Source organism: Pongo abelii, chromosome 20 (assembly GCF_028885655.2).
Source record: "Pongo abelii isolate AG06213 chromosome 20, NHGRI_mPonAbe1-v2.0_pri, whole genome shotgun sequence".
Classification (NCBI taxonomy): domain Eukaryota; kingdom Metazoa; phylum Chordata; class Mammalia; order Primates; family Hominidae; genus Pongo; species Pongo abelii.
This window is the reverse complement of record NC_072005.2, coordinates 58781087-58796491: the sequence shown is the minus strand read 5'-3', so window position 1 is coordinate 58796491 and position 15405 is coordinate 58781087. Positions and strand designations below refer to the sequence as shown.

General features: G+C 47.5%; 1 protein-coding gene across 3 annotated transcripts in view; it reads right to left on the bottom strand.

The window, feature by feature from the left end:
* Window positions 1-15405, bottom strand: part of ZNF808 (zinc finger protein 808) — a 60814-nt gene that overhangs the window by 24755 nt on the left and 20654 nt on the right. The window contains exon 1 of one of the 3 annotated variants that reach the window (XM_024238045.3): window positions 12401-12478. The exons of the other annotated variants lie outside the window; for them this stretch is intronic. The gene's annotated coding sequence lies outside the window, so the exon portion shown is untranslated. Of the gene's footprint in view, window positions 1-12400; window positions 12479-15405 lie in introns of those variants that run through there. 3 annotated transcript variants of the gene reach the window in all.

Here is a 15405-nt window from a genome sequence, read left to right as displayed (position 1 = left end):
CACCTGTAACCCCAGCTACCCAGGAGGCTGAGGCAGGAAAATCGCTTGACCCCCAGGAGGCGGAGTTTGCAGTGAGATGAGATCGTGCCATTGGACTCCAGACTGGGTGACAGAGAGTCTCAATAAATAAATACATATATCTAAACATTAGCTGGGCCTGGTGGGGCGTGCCTGTGGTCCCAGCTACTCCGGAGGCTGAGGTGGGAAAATCACTTGAGACCAGGAGGTTGCCGCTGCACAGTGCTGTGATCCTGCCACTGCACTCCAGTGTGGGAAACAGTAAGACTGTCTCAAAAAAATAACAATTAAAGGCCGGGCATAGCGGCTTATACCCATAATCCTAGCACCTTGGGAGGCTGGGGTGGGAGGATCACTGAGGTCAGGAGTTCAAGACCAGCCTGACCAAGATGGAGAAACCCCGTCTCTACTGAAAATACAAAATTATCCGGCTATGGTGGTGCGTGCCTGTAATCATAACTACTCAGGAGGCTGAGGCAGGAGAATCACTTGAACCCCAGAGGTGAAGTTTGTGGTGAGCCAAGATCACGCCATTGTACTTCACCCTGGGCAACAAGAGCAAAACTCTGTCCAAAACAAAAAAAAACCACAATAACAAAAATAAGTAAATTAAAAGCAAAATTAAAAAATAAAAAACAACTACTGAGGCCGAGCGTGGTGGCTCACGCCTGTAATTGCAGCACTTTGGGAGGCCGAGGTGGGTGGATCACAAGGTCATGAGTTCAAGACAAATCCGGCCTAGATGGTGAAAACTGTCTCTACTAAAAATATAAAAATCAGACAGGTGTGGTTGCAGACGCCTATAATCCCAGCTGCTTGGGAGGCTGAGGCAGAGAATTCCTTGAACCTGGGAGGTAGAGGTTGCAGTGAGTCAAGATCGCTCCACTGCACTCCAGCCTGCGTGACAGAGAGAGACTCCATCTCAAAAATTAAAAAAAAAAAACTAAAGTAATGAAGAGGAACTAGAAAAAAGGAAACCAATTACAAAAAGAGAACAAAAGCACTCTTAATACTCCTTTCATCACATTCCATATAATAACAGAGACTCAGTCACTTCTTACCCTACTTCTCTCCCCCACTCCCCACCCTATCCATGAAAAGGGAAGAGGGTGATCCACAACTAATGAGTCAAGTCACTGTCCTCTGGCTGAAGAGGGGTTGCAGAGGGAAGCTGGCCTCTGACGCCATAATTATGAAATGCACCACACTTAGACACAGGAGTTTTCCAACTCTCATTCTCATCGGTATAATTTAAACAAATTTTAAATTTGTTACCTTATATACAGAGAAAGCAACATGCCATCACTTCATCATCACATCCAATCAACTCACCGCTCATCTGCACTCAGGGTCCCCCTTCGTCTTCATTACTGCTTCCCTCCATCATTCTATACCTAGCCCTTTCTCACTTTCTCTCTCCATCTGTTTCTTCTCTGCATTTCCCCCTGGGCTTCTGCTCATTTTATGCCCCTCTCCTGTTTTGCTCCATTCTTTTTTGTTTTTTTTGAGACGGAGTTTCGCTCTTATTGCCCACGCTGAAGTAAAATGGTGTGATCTCAGCTCACCACAACCTCTGCCTCCTGGGTTCAAGTGATTCTCCTGCCTTGGCCACTTAATCCAAAATTAGCAGGGCATGGTGGCACATGCCTGTAATCCCAGCTACTCAGGGGGAGTATCACAGGAGAATTGCTTCAACCCTAAATGCAGAGATACTCATTAGCCAAGATTGTGCCATTTTACTCCAGCCTGGGCAACAGGAGTGAAACTCTACCTCAAAAAACTAATAATAATAATAATAATTAGTATATAGGCCGGGCGCGGTGGCTCATCCCTGTAATCCCTGTACTTTGCAAGGCCAAGACAGGAGGAACCTTTGAGCCCAGGATTTTGAGACCACCCCGGGAAACATACTGAAACCCTGTTTCTACAAAAACGAACAAACAAACCAAAAAAAAACAACTAGCTGGGCTTGGTGTCTCACACTTGTGGTCTCAGCTACTCGGGAGACTGAGGGAGGAGGATCGCTTGAGCCTAGGAGGTCGAGGTTGCAGTTAGAGTAGATAACGCCGTTGTACTCCAGCTGAGCGACAGAGCCAGACCCTATCTCAAAATATTAATTAATTAAAAGTATTATGTAATAACAGAAAGCGATTTTTTTTTCCACACCACTGCCCCACTTCCTACCCAACATGGGAAAAGGGAAGAGAGTGACTCACAATTGAATGTCACTGCCCTCGGGCTGAATAGGGATTCCAAGTGGAAGCTAACCTCTGATGCCAAGATTTATAGAATGTACACGGCTCACAGATAGGACATTTAAAATTCTCAAACTCATCTGCATAATTTAAACAAGTTATTAGATTATATACACAGAAGTCAACATGTCACAACTAATCATATCCAATGAACTCACCCACTCATCTGTACCCAAAGTCCCCCACCCTTTTTTTTCTTTTGAGACAGGGTCTTGCTCTTTTGACCAGGCTGGAGTACAGTGGCATGATCTCTGCTCACAGCAGCCTGGAGCTCCCGGGCTCGAGTGATCCTCCAGCCTCCGCCTACAGAGTAGCTGAAATTACAGGTGCACACTATCGTGTCCGGTTAATTTTTTCTTTTTTTTTTTTTTGAAAGAGATGGGGTGTCTCACTATTTTGCCTAGGCTGGTCTTGAACTCCTGGACTCAAGCAATCCCTCTGCCTCGGTCTCCTAAAGTGCTGGGATTACAGGCTTGAGCCACTGCGCCCAGCCCCTCTTTCTTCATTACTGTGCTTCCCTCCCTAATTCTTTACACATCTCTCATTCTCCCCTTCTCTCTCTAGCTCTTGTTTTCTTGTCTTTTTCCCTGGGATTCTGCTCCTCATTTTGTACCCCTCTACTCTCCTGCTATTTATCCCCTTCTTTCCTCTATTACTTGTCTTCCACCTCTTCTGCTCCATCCTCACAACTTATTTAACCTCTTTTTTTTTTTTTGAGACGGAGTTTCACTCTTGTTGCCCAGGCTGGAGTGCAATGGTGCGATCTCGGCTCACCGCAACCTCCGCCTCCCAAGTTCAAGCGATTCTCTGGCCTCAGCCTCCCTAATAGCTGGCATTACAGGCATGTGCAACCGCGCCCAGCTAGTTTTTATTTTTAGTAGGGATGGGGTTTCTCCATGTTCGTCAGGCTGGTCTTGAACTCCGGATCTCTGGTGATCCGCCCGCCTCAGCCTCCCAAACTGCTGGGATTCCAGGCATGAGCCAAAGCGCCCGGTCCTTATTTAACCTCTTGTTGCTCCTTCTCCCCAGTCTTTCGATCGTCCTCAATCTCTATATATTACCGCCTCTTATCTCTGCGTCTCCTCTGCTCTCCCTGTTAAATTCTCTCTTCCCTGTTACGCCCCCCTCTCCCCACTCTCCAGCACCCCAGATCCCCAGGTGTCCTCCCTGCTGCGGTTCTCCCTCTGTTCTCCTTGCCACCAGCACCACTTTGCGGGTTTGGGGTAAGAAACCTGCATCGCGGAGAAGCGCATTTTCCGGCGGGTGGAGCTGGGCAGGCAAGAATACCTGGGGTCAAAGGACAAGTCGCTGGGACCTGCCCTACGCTGGTTCAGGGGAAGCAGTGACTGCGAAAGGAAGACTTGGGGAGCAGCAGGGCCCACCACGAGGAGGGATGTAGGGGGCGACGGCGCCTTAAGACAAGGGTGGCACCTGCAGGATTCCAGGACCAGGCAGAAGACGCAGCCTCCCCAGGACTGGGGCCGCAGCGCTTTGCTCCAGGGGCCGAAGAGGGAGAGGCTGGGAGGCGGCCAGGGCGGGAATCCACCTCGCGGGTGGGGACTTTAAAAAGAATGGGGTGGGAGAGTCAGAACAAGGTTTTGAGCAGGAAAACTAAGCGATACCAAGTGTATACATTGCCCTATAGCAGAAAGACCGGGGACGGGACCAGCCTCCGGATGACTTCAAACAGAAAGCAAGCAACTCCCGGACTCTTACTGGGACATCTCAATTTGCTCTGGATGAATGAAGACAGGCGAGAATTTCCAGGTCCGTGGGCACCCCACGTCCCAGGGACAGACGCGCCGGGGACCTGGGAAGCAAAAACTTAATATAAGATAGAGCGAAACGCACGCGCCGCGGTACGACCTTCACTCCACGCGATCCGCCTCGGGGTTTGCCCGCCCAGGACAGAAGCCAGGCCTGGGCGGGGTCCGAGAACAGTTTGGTGGGGCCTGGGCAGGGCAGAGGCGGGGCGCGAGGCAGAGAGACCTTGCCCTTTAGAACCGGCAGAGGGCGGGGCGGGCGGGACCTGTGCATCTCTCCACCTCGCGCCCAGCGCCTTTGTTTTTTCGGTTTTTGGAGGTGAGAGTGGCCAGGAAGGCTGAGGCATGATTCAAAAGCCCTGGAATTGTCTGGAACGGGAATGCAAACTAAAATGTGAAATGCACAAGCTCTGCCTGGGCGGAATATACGATTTCATGCTGAGGGCCCACAGAACAGAACAGAAATCCTCTCCCTTTCTATTCTCCATTCACTCAGGAGGGAGAGTCCACCCTGTGCTCAGCTTCAGAGACTTCCCTAGGGCCTCCCCTGGGATGCAGGACCCAGCGCTCAGGCCTGGGAGGAGTGAGGTCACCACCTGCTGCCTAAACACAGCAGGAATGCAGGCACGGGGGAGGGGTGGAGGGGGGGAACCTGAGGGTCCAGGCCAGCCTGGGCGACAAAGTAACACCCCTTCCCGCAGGGCTCCCTCCCTCGTCTCTCCTTCGCTCTTTTTCTTTTCTCTCCTTGTTTTTTGTTTTTTGTGATGGAGTCTCGCTCTGTCGCCCAGGCTGGAGTGCAGTGGCACAATTTTGCCTCACTGCAAGCTCCGCCTCCCGGGTTCACGCCATTCTCCTGCCTCAGCCTTTGGAGTAACTGGGACTACAGGCGCCCACCACGATGCTCGGCTAATTTTTTGTATTTTTAGTAGAGACAGGGTTTCGCCATGTTAGCCAGGATGGTCTCGATCTCCTGACCTTGTGATCCGCCCGCCTCAGCCTCCCAAACTGCTAGGATTACTGATGTGATCCACCCCGCCTGGTTTTTTTTTTTTTAACCATTTTTAAATAAAATTTTTCATGGTGTGACATAGAGATCCAATATTATTCTTTTCCATGTAGATATCCAGTTAGTTGTCCCAGCACATTTGCGAAAGAGATCTATTACTTTCTCTTTTTTTACTTTTTTCTTTCTTTTTATTTTTGAGACAGAGTATTTCTCTGTGGCCCATGCTGGGGTGCAGTTGTGAGATCGTGGCTCACTGCAGCCTCTGCCTCCTGGGTTGAAGCTATTCTTCTGCCTCAGCCTTTGGAGTAGCTGGTATTACAAGAGCACATGATGATGCCCAGCTAACTTTCGTATTTTTGGTAGAGACGGGGTTTCACCATGTTGGCCAGGCTGGTCTAGAACTCCTGACTTCAAGTGATCCGCCTGCCTCGGCCTCCCAAAATGCTGGGATTACACTCGTGAGTCACCGTGCCTGGCCCAGGAAATATTCTTTACTTCACTTTTTAAATGTGAGAAAATATAATTGAAAAACAGAGTCTTCCCCCAAATGAGAAATCATCTCCACGACGATAATAGAGAAAGAAAGAAAAACTATTTCATTAATAAATAAGCTTTAGACCAGAATGTGATGGGAAATAGAGGCAAACAGCCAAGAGGTTGAAAAGAGAGAAAGAGACTTCAGTGTTCTATACAACCCATTTAGTACATGTTTTCAAGATAAACACTAATCAGTCCTCGGGGAAGAGGACTTGAAAAGCCGTTGGTCACACATAGTTCATCCTGGCTCTACTTGGTAATGGAGGTGACCATCTCTGTCAGCTAATTAGCTTCACCCCAAGGGAGGGGGAGAAACCCTAACACTAACCCTAATACAAAAATTAACTGGGCAGGGTGGCAGGCACCTGTAATTTCTCTCTATTTTTAGTAGAGACAGGGTTTCACCAAGCTGGCCAAGCTGGTTTTGAAATCCTGACCTCAAGCGATCCAGATGCCTCGGCCTCCCAAAGTGTTGTGATTACAGGCTTGAGCCATGACAGTCAGCCAGGAAAACTCCTAGAAGTTGCGCCTGCATTCCACTAGACTCTTGTTGCATGACCACATTCCTCTCAAGGCTCAGAATTATTTAAATGTCCATAGCTTTAAATTGGAATCATTTAATGTTTGAATTACTTAATTTCCTACTGAGACACAGGTACAATCTATCTTGTTGTTTGCCTTTTTTTTTTTTTTTTCTGAGATGGAGTCTCGCTTTGTCACCTAGGCTACAGTGCAGTGGAACAATCTCGGCTCACTGCAACCTCTGCCTCCCAGGTTCAAACAATTTTCCTGAGCAGCTGGGACTACAGGCATGTGCCACCATGCCCGGCTAATTTCTTCGTATTTTTAGTAGAGACAAGGTTTCAACATGTTTGTCAAATGGTCTCGAACTCCTGACCTCGGGATTGACCTGCCTTGGCCTCCCAAAGTGTTGGGATTACAGGCATGAGCCACTGCACGCAGCTGTTGTTTGCCTTTCAAGGAGCTCCCAAGTTCTTCAGAAATACATCCCTGGGCCAGGCACGGTGGCTCACGCCTGTAATCCCAGTACTATGGAAGGCCGAGGCTGAAGGATCATCTGATATCAGAAATTCAAGACCAGCCTGGCCAACGTGGTGAAACCCCGTCTCTACAAAACTATAAAAATCAGCCAGGGATTATGGCGGGTGCCTGTAGTCCCAGCTACTCTGGAAAGTGAAGGAGTAGAATCTCATGTACCCAGGAGATGGAAATTGCAGTGAGCCGAGATCACACTATTTAACTCCAGCCTGGGCAACGAGAGCAAAACTCTGTCTCCATCAGAAAGAAAAGAAAAGAACAGAAAAGGAAATAAAAGAAAATTAAAGAAAAGAAAAGAACAGAAAAGGAAATAAAAGAAAATTAAACAAAAGAAAAGAAAGAAAACATACTACCTCAGAAGACAGAAAATGCACTTGCAAATTTTCTAAATAAATGTCCTAAGAAAAGAGATGAAAGGAAAGAAAATATTTCTTTATTTTCAAAGGAGGAATTATACCTCTCATTTATTGGCTTGTTTGTTTGAGATAGGGTGTAGCTCACTCACCCAAGCTGGAGTGTGGTGGCAAAAACAGGGCTCACTGCAGCGTTCAACTTCCTGGCTCAAGTGATCCTCCCACCTTTTTCATCAAGCATTTGGAAGAGATATCTACAAAATATAAACACCAATACATTTCCAATTAAGTCCAGATGCTAAATCATACTGAAATGTGTAAATATGACACAAAAAACAATACTTATTTTGAACTTCCCAAACATGATCTTCAAAGTTTAGGAATACAAAAGAAGTAAGATTCTTTAATAAATAAAGGGCAATTACATGTCCTTCAAATCATTTCTATGGAAGCCTATTTCCAATATGACAAAACACTGACAGGTCACAAACATGTGTAAGCCTAAAGTAAGGAGTATTTTTCCACTGTGACCCTAAAATGTATCACAGTTTGCCAAAAACATATCACTGTCACATCAATGAAAAGTATATATTCTTCATATTTACACAATATCTACTGTACACAAATAAATGCTAAAAGACCACACAATATACTATATTGGTAAATAATCCACAAAAAGCTTATGTAAGGGTAACCAAAACCAACGGAAATTCTGTATTGTCAAATAATCGTAGCACAGAGAAGATAAGAAAAGATTACAAAAATCAGCCAGGCATGGTGGCAGGCGCCTGTAGTCCCAGCTACTCAGGAGGCAGAGGCACAAGAATCACTTGAACCTGGGAGGCGGAGATTGCAGTGAGTCAAGATTGTGCCACTGCACTCCAGCCTGGGTGACAGAGCGAGATTCTGTCTCAAAAAAAAAAAAAAAAAAAAGTTAATACAACCTTTTTCTGAATACCTGTCATAAAATTACCTATATCCACACAGAACAGGGACTTATTGAAATTAACAAGTGCAGTGTGTCAGTTCCATTACATATCATATACAGAAAAGCCATATGTGAAATCTTAAATATTAATCAGTAAACTATTCTAACCCATGATAAAACCAGCAAGCAAATAATAAGTACATTTATACAGCCTGCAGAATTCTAAACAATTCTCTCTTAAGAAAAAAGCCACAACTTCTACTTAACACCAGCACACACTATAAGAACTGAAATACATGTTAAGATCACTACCTTCTGATGTATGAGTTCAAGTAAATACACAGCATTAAATACACTGACTAACAGTGTCAGAGGGTGCAATGATGATGTCACAGGTACAGTTACATAATACCAGGCAATACAGCAATTTTATATATATTCATTGCCCTTAGTTAACTGTGTGTAAAATATAAAACATAGAATGTGTACTGGGAAAATTTATAAACTGCGATCACAGAAAACATTGTATAAAACAAATTGCACAATAAAAACATCAAAAATATGATGCAGGCTCCCTGGTCTGAACGTTTATATTGGCCAAAAGTGATGTTCAGAGTTCTTATTCTCCAATAGCATGTTCCTGCAGATGGTGCCTGTGAGAGAATTTGGTCATGGGGTTGACTACACGTGAATAGGTCTACTGCTTTTATTTTTATTATTATTTTTTTATTTTTTGAGACAGAGTTTCCCTCTTGTTGCCCAGGAAGGAGTGCAATGGCGCGATCTTGGCTCACCACAATCTTTGCCTCCCGGGTTCAAGCAATTAGCCTGCCTCAGCCTCCAGAGTAGCTGGTATTACAGGCATGCGCCACAACATCCAGCTAATTTTGGAGTTTTATAGAGACGAGGTTTCTCTACATTGGTCAGGCTGATCTCGAACCCCCAACATCAGGTGATTCACCTGCATCAGCCTTCCAAAGTGCTGGCATTACAAGTGTGAGCCATGGCACATGGCCAGGACTACTGCTTTTATAAATGGAGACATTAAAGAGCTGATTGCTATTTCTTTTTCTGTTTTTTGAGACCAAGTCATGCTCTGTCACTCAGGCTGCAGTGTAGTGGCATGATTCTCCTGCCTAAAGAGATTCTCCTGCTTCAGCCTCCTGAGTAGATGGGACTACAGATGCATGCCACCACCCTTGGCTAATTTTTCTTTTTTGGGAGATGGAGTCTCACTCTGTCACCCAGGCTGGAGTACAGCAGTGTGATCATGGCTCACTGCAACCTCTGCCTCCCAGCCAGGTCCAAGTAATTCTCCTGCCTCAGGCTCCAGAGTAGCTGAAATTAGAGGCATGTGTCTACATGGCCAGCTAATTTTTGTATTTTTGGTAGAGACGGGGTTTCACCATGTAGGCCAGGTTGGTCTTGAACTCCTGACCTTCAGTGATTTGCTCCCAAAGTGCTGGGATTACAGGAATGAGCCACCACACCCAACTTTGATGTTCCTTACTTTTCTATCTGTCTCTCTTTTTTTTTTTTTGTCAGATGGAGTCTAGCTGTGTTGCCCAGCCTGGCATGCAGTGATACAATCTCGGCTCACTGCAACCTCTGTCTCCCGGGATCAAGTAATTCTCCTGCCTCAGCCTCCGGAGTAGCTGGGATTACAGGCATCTGCCACCATGCCTGGCTAATTTTTGTATTTTTTAGTAGAGATTGAGTTTCACTGTGTCAGCCAGGCTGGTCTTGAACTCCTGACTTCATGATCCACCCACCTTTGTCTCCCAAAGTGCTGGGATTACAGGCGTGAGCCACCACGCCCTGATGTCCCTTTTAAAAACTACTATGGGCTGAGAGTGGTGGCTCATGCCAGTAATCCCAGCACTTTGGGAGGCCCAGGCAGGGGATCACTTGAGGTAGGGAGTTAGAGACCAGCCTGGACCAACATGAAGAAACCTCATCTCTACTAAAAACACAAAATTAGCCAGGCATGGTGGTGCATGCCTGTAATCCCAGCTACTCCAGAGGGTGAGGCGGTAGAACTGCTTGAAGCCAGGGAGCAGAGGTTGTGGTGAGCTGAGATCATGCCATTGCATGCCAGCCTGGGCAAAAAGAGCAAAACTCCCTCTCAAAAAAAAAAGGGGGGCTACGTAGGCCAGACGCGGTGGGCCATCCCTGTAATCCCATCTGTAATCCCAGTAATTTGGGAGGACAAGGCAGGAGGATCCTTTGACCCCAGGATTTTGAGACCAGCCTGGGAAACGTAGTGAAACCATGTTTCTACAAATATATATATATATATAAAAAGTAGCTGGGCTTGGTGGCTCATGCCTCTGGTCCCAGCTACTCAGAAGGCTGACGTAGGAGGATCGCTTGAGTCCAAGAGGTAGAGGCTGCAGTTAGAGGATCATGCCACTGCACTCCAGCCTGTATGATACAGCCAGACCCGGTCTCAAAATATTATTTAATTAATTAAATTGAAAGTATTATGTAATAACAGACAGTGACTTTTTTCCCACTTCACTACCCCACATCCTCCCAATCCTAGGAAAAGGGAAGAGAGGGATTCACAACTGAATAAGTCACTTCCCTCTGGTTGAACAGGGATTCCAAGTGGAACATACCCTCTGATGCCAAGATTTATAGAATGTACATGTCTTATAGACACCAATTTTAAAATTCTCAATCTGTATAATTTAAACAAGGTTTTAGTTATTAGATTATATACAGGTAAGTCAACATGTCACAAGTAATCATATCCAATGAACTCACCCACTCATCTAAACCCAGTCTCTTGCCCCTTTTTTTCTTTTGAGACAAGGTCTCGCTCTGTTGACCAGGCTACAGTGTAGTGGCATGATCTCAGCTCACTGCAGCCTGGACCTCCTGAGCTCAAGTCATCCTCCCACCTCGGCCTCCAGAGCAGCTGGGAGTACAGGTGCACACCATTACGCCCGGTTATTTCCTTATTTTTTTTTTTGGCAGATATAGGGGTCTCACTATGTTGCCCAGGCTGGTCTCGAACTCCTGGACTCAAGCAATCCCCTTGCTTCAGTCTCCTAAAGTGTGGAGATTACAGGCATGAGCCACTGTGCCTAGCCCCCCTTTCTTCATTACTGTGCTTCCCTCCCTAATTCTGTACATATCTCTCATTCTCCCCTTCTCTCTCTAGCTCTTGTTTTCTTTTCTTTCTCCCTGGGATTCTGCTCTTCATTTTGTACCGCTCTTCTCTTCTGCTGTTTATCCCCTTCTTCCTTCTATTCCTTCTCTTCCATCTCTTCTGCTCCATCCTCGCAACTTATTTAACCTCTTATTGCTCCTTCTCCCCAATCTTTTAATCGTCCTCAATCTCCATCTATTTCTGCCTCTTCACCCATGTCTGCGCCTCCTCTGTTCTCCCTGTTAAATTCTCTCTTCCCTGATATACTCCCCTGTCCCCACTCTGTGACACCCCAGATCCCCAGGTGTCCTCCCTGCTGTGGTTCTCCCTCTGTTCTCTTTGCCACCAGCACCACTCTGCTCTGTCTGCCCTGGCTCCAAATCCCTCCCTCTCTCCCTCACTCTGATGAGCCTCCCTCTTTGCTGCCACCCCCCTACCTTGCCGTCCTTCATCTCTGTGTACATCTAGGTTTTCTCTACATTTCTCCAGTTGCTTTTCTCCTCCTGCTTTCCTAGGTTTTTTTTGTTGCTTTTTTTCCCCACTTTTGCCATATCTTGGCATATTCCTCACCAGTCCTCTATTTTGCCATCTGTTATGGGCCTTTCTTATTCTTTTTTTCTCTGTCTCAGATTTTCTACTGCTCTCTGTCTCCTGATCCCTTCTGCCCACACAATCGCAGGGGGGTTTGGAGTAAGACGCCTGCATCCCGGAGGAGCGCGTTTTCCAGGGGCTGGAGCTCGGCAGGCAAAAAGACCCCGTGTCACAGGACAGGGCCCTGGGTCCTCCCCAGTGCGAGTTCAATGGAAGCGGTGACTGCGGAGGGGAGACCTGGGGAGCAGCAGGCTATGGCACGGGTAGGGACGTGGGGGCGTGGGGACGGCGCCTTAGGAGAAGGATGGGGTCTGCAGGATCCCAGGACCAGGCAGAGGACGCGGCCTCCCCGGGACTGGGGCTGCGGCGCGGCGCTCCAGGGGCCGACGAGGGGTGGCTGGGAGGCGCGCCCCGGGCAAGAATCCACCTCGTGGGTGAGGATTTTAAAAAGCGCGGGGCGGGAGGAGTCAGAAGAAGGTTTTGAGCAGAAAAACTACGCAATAGAAAGTATATACATTGCCCTATAGCAAACAGACCGGGGACGGGACCAGCCTCCAGACGACTTTAAACCCGAAAGGAAGCGACACCCGGCCTCTCACTGGGATGTCTCAATTTGCTCTGGGCGAAGGAAGATGGGCGAGAATTTCCAGGTCTGTGGGGACCCCACGTCCCAGGGACAGAAGCGGCGGGACCTGGGAAGCGGAGACTTAATGCAACACAGAGCAAAACTCACCATGGCGATGTGACCTTCACTCCACCCGATCCGCTTCCGGGTTTGCGTTAATCTCCGCGGGCAGGACGGAAGCCAGGCCTGGGCGAGAGGTGGGAGGAGGTGGGCGGGGCCTAGGCGAGGTAGCAGCGGGGCGCGAGGCGGTGAGACCTTGCACTTTAGAACCGGCAGAGGGCGGGGCCGGGGCGGGACCTGCGCGTCTTTCAGCCTCGCTCCTAGCCTCTCTGTTTTCAGGTTGTGGAGGCAAGAGCGCCAGAAAATCTGAGGCACGATTCCAAAGCCCTGGAATTGTCTGGAACCGGGATGCAAACTAGAATGTGAAATGCAAAGCCCTGCCTGGGCGGCACGTACGATGTCATGCTGATGGCCCACAGAACACAATAGATGTCCTCTCCCTTTCTATCTCCATTCACTCGGGAGGGAGAGTCCACCCTGAGCTCAGCTTCAGAGACTTCCTTAAAGCCACCGCCAGGGAGGCGGGTCGGAGTGCTTAGGCCAGGGAGGAGTGAGGTCACCACCTGCTGCTTAAAAACAGCAGAGGCGCGGGGGCGGGAGCCTCAGGTCCCAGCTACTCAGGAAACAACGGAGAGAATCGCTGAGCCTGGGGTTCCAAGCCAGCCTGGGAGACAAAGTAACACCCACTGCGGCAGGTCTTCCTTCCTAGTCTCTCTCTCTCTCCCTTTCCCTTTTTTTTTTTTTTTTTTTGGAGACAGAGTCTCATTCTGTCGCCCAGGCTGGAGTGCAGTGGCGTGATCCCAGCTCACTACAACTTCCGCCTCCTGGGTTCAAGCGATTCTTCTGCCTCAGCCTCCCGAGTAGCTGGGACTACAGGCTTGCGCCACCACGCCCAGTTAATTTTGTATATTTAGTAGAGACAGGGTTTCACCATGTTAGCCAGGCTGAACTCCCGACCTCAGGTGATCCGCCCACGTCAGCCTCCCAAAGTGCTGGGATTACAGGCGTGAGCCACCGCGCCCTGGCCTTTTCCCTTTAAAAAAAAAAAAAATACTTTTTAAATAAAATTTTTGATGGTGTGACATAGGGATCCAACATTACTCTTTTCCATGTGGATATCCAGTTAGTTGTCCCAGCACATTTGTGGAAGAGATCTATTACTTTATTATTATTATTATTATTATTATTATTATTATTGAGACAGAGTATTTCTCTGTTGCCCAGGCTGGAGTGCAGTGGCGAGATCTCAACTCAATGCAGCCTCTGCCTCCTGGGTTCAAGCGATTCTCCTGCCTCAGCCTCGGGAGCAGCTGGCATTACAGGCGTGCGCCACCATGCCCGGTTAATTTTTGTATTTTTGGTAGCGACGGGGTATCACCACGGTGACCTGGCCGGTATCGAACTCCTCACTTTAAGTTATTTGCCTGCGTCAGCCTCCCAAAGTGCTGGGATTACATGCGTCAGCCAACATGCCTGCCCCAAGAAATATTCTTTACTTTGCTTTTTAAATGTTGACAAAATGTAACTGAAAACTAAAAAATATTCTCCCAAATGAGAAATCATCTCCACGACGATAACAGAGAAAGAAATAAAAACCATTTTGTTAATAAATAAGCCTTAGGGCCAGACACGGGGGCTCACGCTTGTAATCCCAGCACTTTGGGAGGCCGAAGCGGGCGGATCACGAGGTCAGGAGATGGACACCAAGGTGAAACCCCATCTCTACTAAAAATACAAAAAATGAGCCGGGAGACTAGGCACGGTGGCTCACGCCTGCAATCCCAGCACTTTGGGAGGCCGAGGCAGGCGGATCATGAGGTCAGGAGATCGAGATCATCCTGGCTAACATGGTGAAACACCGTCTCTACTAAAAATACAAAAAAAATAGCCATGTGTGGTGGTGTGCACCTGTGTCCCAGCTGCTGGGGAGGCTGAGGCAGGAGAATGGCGTGAACCCAGGAGGTGGAGCTGGCAGTGAGCTGAGATAGCACCACTGCACTCCAGCCTGGGTGACAGAGCAAGACTCCATCTCAAAAAAAAAAAAAAAAAAAAAAATCAGCCGGGCGTGGTGCACCAGCTACTCGGAGAGACTAAGGCAGAAGAAGGGTGTGAACTCTGAAGGCAGAGATTGCAATGAGCCGAGATCGCACCACTGCACTCTAGCCTGGGTGACAGAACGAGATTCCGTCTCTAAATAAATAAATCAATAAGCCTTAGACCATAATGTGATGGGAAATAGAGGCAAACAGCTAAGAGGTTGAAAAGAGAGAAAGACACTTCAGTGTTCTATACAACCCATTAAGTACATGTTTTCAAGATAAACACTAATCAGTCCTCAGGGAAGAGGACTTGACAACACCCTTGGTCACACATAGTTCATCCTGGCTCTACTTGGTAATGGAGGTGACCATCTGTGTCAGCTAACTAGCGTCATCCTGAGGGAGGGGAAGAAACCCTAACCCATGTCTTTTTGACAAGTGTGAGTTTTACAACATGGCAACAGGTGCCCTCTCTTCTGTCTTATTGCTCCTGCAATAAGACAGAAACTGACATCAGCAGTAAATATTAAAATTTAAAATACATGATTAAGTAGAGAGTTAATGTGAACACAAAGCTTGAAGAAAGCCACCTGGAAACATCAACTCCAAATGAATGGGATCAGCATTCCAAAGTAGAGACGTTAACATTTCACACACAGGGAAAGACACAGAAGCTTTAGCAGAATCACCACATTTTTCATTCAAGACCACTGCATAGGCTGCAGCAACTTGATTGGTGATGGATTGATACACTTCAAGGAAGGTTACATTATCACTGTGTAAGAAGTCACAATGCTCTGAGGAGGTCTTCTCGCTGGGGCTGCTTAGTCTTCCTATTTTTTTATTTTTATTGCTATTTATTTATTTATTTTGAGATGGAGTATCACTCTGTCACCAGGCTGGAGTGCAGTGGCGCAATCTCGGCTCACTGCAACCTCCGACTCCCTATTCTAGTGGCTCAGCCTCCAGAACAGATGGTACTAGAAGCATGCACCAACATGCCCAGCTAATTTT